The sequence below is a fragment of the Macrobrachium rosenbergii genome, chromosome 14 (genome assembly GCF_040412425.1).
Source record: "Macrobrachium rosenbergii isolate ZJJX-2024 chromosome 14, ASM4041242v1, whole genome shotgun sequence".
NCBI lineage: Eukaryota > Metazoa > Arthropoda > Malacostraca > Decapoda > Palaemonidae > Macrobrachium > Macrobrachium rosenbergii.
Genome location: NC_089754.1, coordinates 5,612,803 through 5,625,302, shown reverse-complemented (window position 1 = coordinate 5,625,302; position 12,500 = coordinate 5,612,803). Strand labels below are relative to the sequence as shown.

General features: G+C 33.6%; 1 protein-coding gene across 2 annotated transcripts in view; it reads right to left on the bottom strand.

Annotated features, from left to right (window-relative positions):
• LOC136845702 (alpha-tocopherol transfer protein-like) overlaps window positions 1-12,500 on the bottom strand; it is a 732,943-nt gene that overhangs the window by 640,736 nt on the left and 79,707 nt on the right. The window lies entirely within an intron of this gene.

Sequence of the window (12,500 nt, the reverse complement as noted above, 5' to 3'; positions counted from 1 at the left end):
CCTACTCCTTTGATCTTTTTACTGGCGAGGAATTCACTTTCAGGTGAAGCCTATCGCTCCGAGGCCCGACGCCACCACTCCAGAAAGAAAACAAGCAGACTCTGTCCAGCCAGCAGCCAGGCCACATCCCTGTCTCAGGTGACAGCTCAAACTTCATGATCGTAAACCCGAGACGTGGTGTTTTGGAGCTCAAATATTTGTCTGAAATAGGCAAGCCAAGAGTGAATTTGGCGCCCGTCACCTTCTGTCTATCTTCAATAACTTCCTTCCATTTCTCTCATTTAACTTCAAGCTTAAACCCTTCCTCTCCAAAGCTTCCCCCTTTGTGTGACGGCAAGCATGTGTTCCTTGTTTCAAAAGCCCAATCCACCACGATTCCAAGACTGTGATTAAGTGATTTCTCATATTTATAATCTGGGCTACATAATGTTTAGAATTTAAGAACGTGCATTTGTGTAATACTTTTATGGGGAGATTTCCTTTCTCTTCCATATTGTAATAACTACTGACCTCTCTTACAGGAGCCATCTTAACCTGTCCAGTCCACAAATCTATGCCCCACTAGTTCTGACTGCCATCCAAATCTCGCAACCATTCCTGGTCGTAGCCTGATTGCAAGAATCCATTGCCCCCACAGAAATCATCATAATTAAGTGATTACCATTACCCTGGAGTTCACCCCTTCCAATGTATTACATTCTGTGAAGTGATTCATTTTTAACATAACAGAGTCATTTGTTATAACGGGGATTGTTCTATCTGTGGCCCCTCATATTTACATTGCTTATTTGCAAATTACTGCATTATTGCTCTATCGTATGTAATTTATGTGTCTGGAAATTTTTTGTGTTTTACATTCTTTTTTGGTCTTGCATATTTGCCCCATTCTCTGTAAATAAACCCATTTTTAACTGTAAAAGAATTCTAATTCCAAATGGCAACCTTCATTATTTATGTACATCCAGGAAGATTCTAAGGTGAGTTTCCAGTAGTTCTACTTTCATTCATAAACTCGGGGCCGCCCTTGGTACGAAGGCAGTCCATATAAATAAATTGTTCCAATTACCTCCTACCCCAAGGACCCAGTTTATGAAAAATATATATATATATATATATATATATATATATATATATATATATATATATATATATATATATATATATATATATATATATATATATATATATATATATATATATATATATATATATACATACATACACATATATATACATATGTACATATGTATGTGTGTGTGTAATAAGCCGGTTTTGAGGCCTATACTTTAAGTCTCTGTTTTAAGAATAGAGGTTGGTATCTCGCTTTTCCCGAGATATGCATGATAGTATGAGCTGACTTGCTATGCCAGCTGGTCTGTCATCTTCACATCATAAGTTATTCATTGCCCCCTAGCTAAATTCTAAGGTCTACTGGAATGAGATACTAAATACAAAACTAAAACTTTATTGACAAAAAGATAACTAAATTAACTTCAAATAAGTTACGAAGAATGAAATCGAATGATTCAACATAACTATGAAAATCTTCTAGAGAAATAAGGTCCAAATCCTAAGCACCCAATTATTTAAGGAAATACAAAAATAACCCATCTGTCATTCAAAACATAAAAGGTCACGTAATTACATTCAGGTCATTTCCTAGTTAAATGTCACACCACTCCCTTGGAGGGAGGAGGAAGGAGGAAGGAATACCTGTAAAAAAAACAAGCGTTATATTAAAAACCAGAAAATGTAAAAAAAAAAAAAAATGCAGAAACACAAGATTTCACTGCAACAGGGATAATGTCTTTGCCCAGGGTCTGAAAGAAAAATTTAAAATGTTTATAAGTGGTACTCACTTCACCATAGTCCTCTGGAAACACAGATTCGATCTGTGTGTTTTCTCTGTTACACAGACCACATAACAATGTCACTAAGTTCGGATCCCATTGTCTACTCATTCTATGAAAAACTCGCATTATATGGGTTTGTCAACGCACATATGAACACACTCTCGTGACATCGTTCAAGTTCAAGGTAAGGTAAGACAACGCCTCCTGTAAAACAGGGCGTCGTTTACTCACACACTCCATTGTAATGTTCTCTTCAAATCCGGATTTATAACAGGATAAACCTTCTCGAAGGTTCTTTTCCTGAAAACGCATTTCCACTCAATGTATATTGTCACCAAGGGTCTCTGAGCACGTTGACTTTTGCTGCAAGCGAAAGATCCAGCATTTTCTTACATGCTGTGTATAGTCATATGATCTCATGAACAGCTGATACATTCTTTTCAAAGGTCACCTTTGTGACCAGTTACATATATATATATATATATATATATATATATATATATATATATATATATATATATATATATATATATATATATATATATATATATATATATATATATATATATATATATATATATATATATATATATAATCAAACTGAACGTCGCTTATTCCAAATCGGAATTTTTAAAAGATGATATTCAACTGCAGTTCTCAGACGGTTAAATTTGAATCGTTTCCGACATTTGCATTCAATCCAAATATGATTTTTAATGTGTGTGAGAGAGAGAGAGAGAGAGAGAGAGAGAGAGAGAGAGAGAGAGAGAGAGAGAGAGAGAGGGAAATTCAATATTGTAATTATAATTAATTATTTTTGGTGCTAAGATTTCTCGATAGCAATTTGTAGATTTTATTACATTTCATTAAATATATCTATATCTATAAGTATATTTATATATATATATATATATATATATATATATATATATATATATATATATATATATATATATATATATGTGTGTGTGTGTGTGTGTGTGTGTGTGTGTGTGTGTGTGTGTGTGTGTGTGTGTGTGTGTGTGTGTATTGTCACAAATTGATCAAGCACCTGGTTTTTACACAAATAATAAGACCAAAAGTTACCTCACTTCGACCAAATACTTGAAACCTCATAACAAAAATATTAAGACTGAATACTCTAAAGGTATAGTGATCCCATAAAACTTACTTATCACTTGAGAAAAAACCAATCTAACTTTATCAAGTTATGGGTGAGGTAACAACTAAGCTATAAACAGACCAGTGGAAAATGGGCATCACTTCAACAAACAATGTAACTGTTTCTCTGCTTCTATTTCACCTAGATAAGTCTCAGGTGAACAGATATATCACTTACCTTCATTTCTCTAATCACTGGTGGTCAAAATGAAACACTGTGCTTTTAAAACTTTAAACAGACAAATCTATTTCTAAGTTCAAAAGTTATATGCAGAGTTCACCATCTCAAAAAGATTTACTGTTATCTGACAACAGTGTAATATTTAATTATTTCTCAATCAAGAGTAATTCACAAAACTTTAATTTATTAAGCAATTTGGTTAAGTAAGATTCAAACCATTAACTTTCACTCAAGCTTTAACCATACACCTGATTAATTAAACTCAACACAAGTATTCACCAAAATATTACTGACTGCATTCCATATAAGTATTCTCTGAAATCTCTATAATAAGTATGCACTGACAAAATGCTAAGTAACCACCAATACAAAACTTTGGAACACACTGTGTAATAATAAAATTCGAGCAATATGATAACACAGACATATAAGAATGAAATACGCAAAAAATGGAAACATACCAACAGCAATTTCACTAAGACAAAAAATATGTTTAAAGATTATATCAATCTTTCAAATGATTACCTTCACTTTAAAAAAAAAAGGTTAAACTCACGTCTTTCTAAGACTTTCTCAAATACAACACTGCTAAGTCACAGTGATATACACAATGATATATAATTAGCAGCAAGACACATTAGAATTAATTAAAAGAGATATTATCCACCTCTTATCAAAATAATAATTCTCTTTTACCTAGAACATCACTTTAACTCTTAACATAATAAAAACCAGTAAACATCACATTACCTTTTACATGTGGTACACCATTATACACTTTACACAATGCTTGCACAATATAAATACCTTAGATCACTCTTACAAAATGTATACACTTCGTGGGTGAATTTAACAAAACTTGTTCAAAATAGGAGAGCAATCAATATAAAACCCTTATTCATGAATGGTAATTGAGAGAGAGAGAGAGAGAGAGAGAGAGAGAGAGAGAGAGAGAGAGAGAGAGGATCTTTATCCCAGCAACCCCTGTTCCTAACTAACTGTTTCTGATTCAGTACTCCTCTTTTATCTTCAAGCCCTCCCAGAATACTAAAAGAATACATAAGTATACATACATCATACATACAGGTATACATGTACAGTATACATACAGGACTGGAGCTTTAAGCGCCTTATCTCAGTGATTGACATCATCTGCTCACTCAAACCACCTGGACAAACAAAGAGAAGTGTCTTTGACCAAATTCTTGGTGGGCTGTCCGTGTGTCAACTTCACTCTCTCACTTCCCCATTCTTTCTACTCAAGAGTATGGAAACATATAATAAGCATAGGGAAATACAAAAATTTCAGATTGGGCACACAGAATAAATGTGTAACAAGCAATTTGCCGATAGCTGTCAACTCATTAGAGATAAGACAAGAGGCCTCTGCTGAACACGACTTCCTCCAAACACTTATGTCAATACAAGATGTGGGTAAGTGATAATTGTTCAAAAATATCTCCCTCATTCTACAGCATTAACACTCAGTACTCGATTGAATATAATGCACAATACATTAAACCAATGGGAAAAATACATATCAAAACATAGTTGAAAATCACATGATATACAATTTATCTGTAAGAAAAAGACATTCTAAAATCATATCATCATATCTCACAACAAATGACGAATCTGCAAGCAAAACATCAAAATTTTTATAGAGACACATATCACACTTGTAGAATGGTTTTATATATTATAACACATTATAATATTATATATATATATATATATATATATATATATATATATATATATATATATATATATAGATAGATAGATAGATAGATAGATAGATAGATAAATATAGATTTAGTTACCAAAAATCATTAATTATAAGTACAATATTGAATTTCTCTATCTCTCTTTCTCTTTCTATCTCCCTCACACAAACACACACACATTAAAAAGCATATATGGACAGAATGTACATGTCGGAAACCAGATTCAAATTTAACCTTCTCAGAACAGCAATTTTCTTATTTGCAGAAATGGATGTGCCAGAAGACCCCAGTATAGACGATATGAAAAACATAGCCCAAGTAAGGGTTCTTTGTTACACTAGGCTCAAATGTATAGTTTCAAACCAGTGAGCCATTATGTGTTTCCTAATCCTGTCTGGAATTTTAAATAGTGTGTAATTACAATTTTTTTCTTTTCGTAAGATATTATTTCCTGAAAGAACTTACCGCAACGAAAAAAAAAAAACTTAAAAACTCAAAATCAGTTAAGGAAATTCAGAACCACTGACCCGAATAGAAATATCTTTTAATGGATTTATAATCAATAAAATGTAGAAAATGTAATGGAAAACAATTTAGAATTTTACATATCAAATAAATCATCCCAAACTTTATGATGTTCGCATACTATATAAAGTTCTCTCTCTCTCTCTCTCTCTCTCTCTCTCTCTCTCTCTCTCTCTCTCTCTCTCTCTCTCTGTTACATAAGGAGAAAAGTTCTACTAGTAAACTTCAGGAATGCTGTCCACTACCTGACTGCGTGAAAAACTAAAGCACGCCCACATGTGCAGTGAACTAACGAACAGCTCCAATTATGTTCCTCTCACACTGATTCGTCCCTTGACAACAACTGTGTAAAATGCTTCCCTACCAAATAGGTCGCACAACTGGTAAACCTAGAATGAAGAATACCTGTTAATAGGGTTCAGATGGGTTATAGGTGGAAATCAAAATAGGAAAATCCGTTTGGTGCATTCGGGACAGTTCTGCAGTATTTTAATGTGATTTGTAAAAATATGATGAAGAAAACTACCAGTCAAGGGACTCATTTCTTCTTCTTCTTCTTCTTCTTCTTCTTCTTCTTCTTCTTCTTCTTCTTCTTCTTTCTTCTTCTTCTTCTTCTTCTTCATCTAATTATTATTCTATTATTATTATTATTATTATTATTATTATTATTATTATTATTATTATTATTATTATTATTATTATTATTATTATTATTATTATTATTTCATTTTTTTTACTATCACAGTTATCCTATTCGACTGGGTGGTTTTTATAGTGTGGGGTTCTGGGTTTCATCCTGCCTACTTAGCAGTCCATCACTTTTCTCACAATGTGCGCTGTTTCTAGCAGCACACTTTTCTGCATGAGTCCTGGAGCTACTTCGACATCTAGTTTTTCCAGATTCTTTATCAGGGATCTTGGGATTGTGTCTAGTGTTCCTATAATTATGGGTACAATTTCCACTGGCATATTCCATACCTTTCTTATTTTGATTTTCAGGTCTTGATACATATCAATTTTCTCTCTCTTTCTCATCTACTCTGGTGTCCCATGGTACTGCAACATCAGTGAGTGACACTTTCCTCTTGATTTTGTCAATCAACGTCACGTCTGGTCTATTGGCAGTATCACCCTATCTGTTCTGATACCACAGTCCCAGAGGATCTTTGCTTGATCATTTTCTATCACTTCCTCAGGTTGGTGTTCTTACCACTTATTATTGCAAGCTAGCTGATGTTTTTTGCGCAGGCTCCAGTGGAGGCCTTTTGCCACTGAATCATGCCTCTTTTTGTACTGGTTCTGTGCAAGCGCTGGACATTCGCTTGCTCTGTGGTTTATGGTCTCGACTTTCATATTGCACTTCCTGCATATGGGTGAGATGTTATTTCCATCTATTGTTCTTTGGACATATCTGGTTCTTAGGGCCTGATCTTGTGCCGCTATTAGCATTCCTTCTGTTTCCTTCTTGTGTTCTCCCCTCTGCAGCCATTGCCATGTTTCATTGCTGGCCAGTTCTTTTGTCTGTCTCATGTACTGTCCGCACATTGGTTTGTTGTGCCATTCCCCTGTTCTGTTTTTCATTCTCCTGTCTTTATATTTCTGGGTCTTCATCTACTTTTTTCAGTCCTTGTTCCCATACACTCCTTAGCCACCCGCCTTCACTGGTTTTCAGATATTGCCCCAGTGATCTGCTCTCGATGTTGACGCAGTCCTCTATGCTTAGTAGCCCTCTCCCCACTTCCTTTCATGTTATGTATAGTCTGTCTGTATTTGCTCTTGGGTGTAGTGTTTTGTGTATTGTCATGTGTTTTCTAGTTTTCTGGTCTATGCTGCGGAGTTCAGCCTTTGTCCACTCCACTACCCCTATGCTGTATCTGATTACTGGTACTGCCCATGTGTTTATGGCTTTCGTCATGTTTCCAGTGTTGAGTTTTGACTTAAGTATTGCCTTAAGTCTCTGCATACATTCTTTCCTGGTCGTTTCCTTCATCTCTTGGTATTTTGTATCCTCACCTTCTATTATTCTCAGGTATTTGTATCCTGTCTCATCTATGTGTTTGGTGCTATTCCCATCTGGTAGCTTTATCCCTTCAGTCCTTGCTACTTTGCCTTCTTGTATGTTGACCAAGGGGCATTATTCTATTCCAAACTCCATCCTGATGTCCCCAGATACAATCCTTACAGTCTGGATTAGGGTGTCTATTTCCTTGATGCTCTTACCACACAGCTTGATGTCGCCCATGAAGATCAGATGGCTAATTCTGTTAACTCCTTTCTTGAGTTGGTACCCACCAGCCATCTTCTGTGGTACTTTTGTCATGGGAATCATGGCTACTACGAAGAGTAGTGGAGACAGTGAGTCACCTTGAAAGATCTCTCTCCTGATGTTAACCTCTGCTAGTCTTATCCCAGAGTTTGTAAGTACTGTATTCCAGTTGCCCATTGTATTTTTAAGGAAGCTGATGGTGTTTTCCCCTGCCCCATATATTTTCAGGAATTCTATTAGCCACGTGTGCAGTATCATATCGAAGGCTTTCTTGTAGTCAATCCATGCCATGCTTAGGTTGGTTCTCCTTCCCTTACTCTTCTTCATTACCATTTTGTCTATTAGGAGCTGGTCTTTTGTGCCCCTACACTTCCTTCTGCAGCCCTTCTGTTGATGGGGGATGGTGTTTGTATCCGCTAGGTAGTTGTATAGCCTTTCACTGATGATACCTGTTAGTAACTTCCACATTATTGGTAGGCAGGTGATAGGCCTGTAGTTACTTGCTATATTTCCCTTGTTCTTGTATTTCTGTACTAAGGATGTTCTCCCTGTGGTCATCCATTTGGGTGCATGGTGGTTTGTGATACAATGCTGGAGTTGTTCTACTATTCGTGGGTGTAGGACCTTTAAGTTTTTGAGCCAGTACCAATAGACTTCATCGGGACCTGGGGCTTTCCAGTTGGGCATTTTCTTTAGTTGGTGTCTGACTGTGTCTGTCGTGATCTCGAAGAATCTTTGTTTTATTCTCCCCATTTCTCCTGCCTTGATTTCCTGGAGCCATGTTGCATGTTTGTTGTGTGATGCCGGATTGCTCCATATGTTTTCCCAGAGTCTCTTACTTGGTTCGGCTTCAGGAATTTCCTGGTGGTTGTCTTTCCCTCTTAGTTGGCTGTATAGTCTTTTCTAGTTGGTTCTGAAGAGTTTGTTCTGTTGGTATCCTTTATTCCTGTTCATGTACCGTTGGATCTTATGTGCTTTGGCCTTAACCCTCTGTTTTATATCTTCTATATTGTTGTTTAGTCCCTTCCTGTACTTTGCATTTCTCATTCACTTCCTCTCTTGTTTTCTTGCTTCTTAGCCAGCCCTATGAGAGCTGAAAGTCAGCTCAGTGGTCTGGTAAAACTACTTTAACAATAATAATAATAATAATAATCTCTTTCAGTTTACTCATTATTATTATTATTATTATTATTATTATTATTATTATTATTATTATTATTATTATTATTATTATTATTATTATTATTATTATAACATAAATTGCATACATTTTCATTAAGCGACGTGAAAGGTCGTAAACTTTCTTAATAATTTCATTCTTTGTGTTTGAACATTAGTCTGCAAATCCAATGAGGTTAGAACTAAATCGAAGTTGTACAAAATAAGACAATCGCATCTAAAATTTGAAAATTTTGAATTTTTACAGCTAATTTACATGATAAAGTACGATAGATCTTGAAATATTCACTATTTCTGTATGTACAACATACTTTTATCACACAAAACTATTTTTCAATTTATTTTCAATCATCAATAAATTTATGCGTTGTTATTATCTACAGAAATATTTTTTAGACATTTAACAACTAAAGTATCTCCTCGGTAATCTTTTGTCGATGCAAAAATATGAAACAATAAAGTTCACGTTTGAATCTGTCAGTTTTTGGTTTAAATGTCTCCTTGTCTATGTACATGTAAAATTTGTATGTCTTGAAGCGCCTACGATAAATATTGCCCCTAAAAATAATCGTCCTCTTTTATGTGCGTTGTGAGAGAGAGAGAGAGAGAGAGAGAGAGAGAGAGAGAGAGAGAGAGAGAGAAATATTTGTATCAGCATGAGAATGCTTGCATGTTATGCCAAGATAGCCAATTTGCATACAAAATTGCGGTGATGTTTCTTTCGTGATAGCACTCGTAAAATTAGATTCCGGTATTTATGTATGTAAAATGCTTACAGGAAAAGGCGTCTTTTCGATTTCAGTGCCAGCGCTGATATGAAAATACTTGTCTTTTGAAAAACAAATAAATTCGAGTTTTCTTTTCCAAAGTAGGAGAACACTAAAAGAAGAAATCAATTTCCATAAAAACAGAAGTCTAATGCAAAGACTAAGCGACAAATTTAATTCCCTAAATAAGAGAAAACATTCATATTAAAAAAACATTTCACCAAACAATGAAAACAGTGTTGAATAAAAGGACATTTTAAATATTTAAATAAAAGAAAACCTTCACATGAAAAAGATCAAGTGTCACGCATAGTTGAGTCGATTCGCTAAAGATAACCAGAACATGTTGATGTTCGTTTTCTTCTCTGATTTCTACACTACACACGATCACACAGACAGACAGACAGACACACACGCGCCGCCCACACACACACACACACACACACATATATATATATATATATATATATATATATATATATATATATATATATATATATATATATATATATATATATATATATATATATATATTCATTACATTGTCTTGTAATATGTATATCATTCCATGATTTTGATATATTTGCTGTTCTAGTTATAATGTATTCTGTGTATGATAATAGTTGTTGAAATATCGTATGTAGTGTAGTGTCAGATCTCACAAAAATTAATTATTCAGATGACTTAACAGAGTGATTTAGAATTAACAATACGTTTTTAATAATAGCGTAGTATATGATTGCGTATTTTGTCTCCCAGCCACGTGTGTTCTACGAGTGCTTTGTTTTGCTTTGATTGTCATCGCAAAAGATATAACGTGTTGACAGGTTGGGATAACAGTCAAGTTGAGTAAGACTTTTGTCTCACACAAGAAAAAGATGAATGATTTCATAATGTTACATGCATTGCTCTGATCACATCCCATACGATTTTATGTTAGTCATGTACACCTTTTTGAGAGTAAAAGCACATGTCTTGATCGATTACGTCATGTTTTGTAAAACTGCAGTTCAAAACATTTTGCTTCTTGCTGGAATCATAAAAACCTGCTCATTCTGATTTCAGAGACCTTTCGTGTGGCTCCATCTCTCTCTCTCTCTCTTTCATTCTTCAAACGAGGGAAGTTATTAACATAAAATATTTGTGAGGTCATTGATATTAATCATAGCTTCTGAGATCTGATAGTCGGGGTAACAAGTGTGTATATTCGTAACGGCAGCTAACAAAAAATTGTGTTTTGTGAATCTTGAGCAGCTGCATTTGGAGTAAATTTTGTGAAACTTTTCACAAGTTTTTTTTAAGGTAGCATTTGGAGTAAATTTTGTGACACTTTTCACAAGTTTTTTTTAAGGTAAAGTGAATTTTACTTATTATTACCATGGTATAATAAGGTGTATTAAGGGGTTTTTGTCTTTGCGAAATTGTTTTTGGTAAATCTTTTGTGTATTTTTATATGTTCTTGTATTTGCATTCTCTTAATTTTTCACATTTTATATAGTGGTGGTTTAACATTCATTAACTTAACATTTTAAGTATGTAATGATAATTTAACTTGGATACTGATTTAATTTTCATTTACTTAGATTTTCTTTTAAAATCTGAAGTATTTCTGAATAGTTTAAGTTTTGCTTGATTAATTCAGTTTCTTGATAAATTAACCTTTGTAATTTAACTCAAGAATTAATTAAATTTTGTGTTGTTTTCAAGCAATAGTAAGTTTTTTAGATTGTGAATTCTAATTATAAATTTTGAATTTAAAAATAAAATTTTTGTATTTAAAATTTTCAAAAACACAGTTTCATTTATTGACCACCAGCAAATAGGATTGATTGTGTGCACAAGGCAAAGTGATAATTTTCTTTTGTTCCTTTAGTTTTGCTGACATGAATTAAGACCAAGGAAACAGTTAAAGTTGTTTGATGGAGTGATGTCCTTTTACTTTAATATTTTTCTTGTTTAATTGTTGATACCCCACACTTGTTTTGATAAAGTTAGTTTGATTTTTCACATGATTAATAAGCCTTCTAAAGGATCACTGTTACCTTTACAGTACTCAATCGTAATTTTTAGTGTTATGAGAGCTCAGGTATATGGCAGAAGTGAGGTAAATTTTTCAATTCTGTGATTAGTTGTGTAATAACCAGTACTTGGAACACATCATGCCAATATATATATATATATATATATATATATATATATATATATATATATATATATATATATATATATATATATATATATATATATATATATATATATATATATATATATATATATATATATATATATATATATATATATATATATATATATATTATCCTTCTGCTATGAATTTTCCAATATACATATATGTATTACGCTATCCTTCTTGTATAGACATTCTTTTGCATCAGCGTTAAACTACTGTGAACTTTCAGCCCCAAAAGTAGACTAAAGTAAAACACTGAGGGGAGAGTTAGTTATGTTCACAACAGGAATTTAACACAAGAACCAAGTAATTGTAATAAGATTCAGATGGCTGACTGATAGCTATAATGGATCACATGATGCTCGGAAAAAATGAGAGTGAATATATCAGATTTCTATTTGCAACAGACTCATTGAACCTGATTTTTCTCAAGATCTGTAGTGTTTCTCTTCAGCTTTAGAAGTGCAATTGTAGTCCTCAGTGATGAGCCAGAGGAGGGAATAAGAGCAGATAAAGCAGGGATTAGGAGAAACAGTATCAACAAAAAAGTAACATACATTTCAGTGATCTCACAATAACTGGTGGCGAAGCAACAATCCGAACATGGAAAATCAGACATGAAATTTCTTTACATCAGTCAGCCACTATTTCTC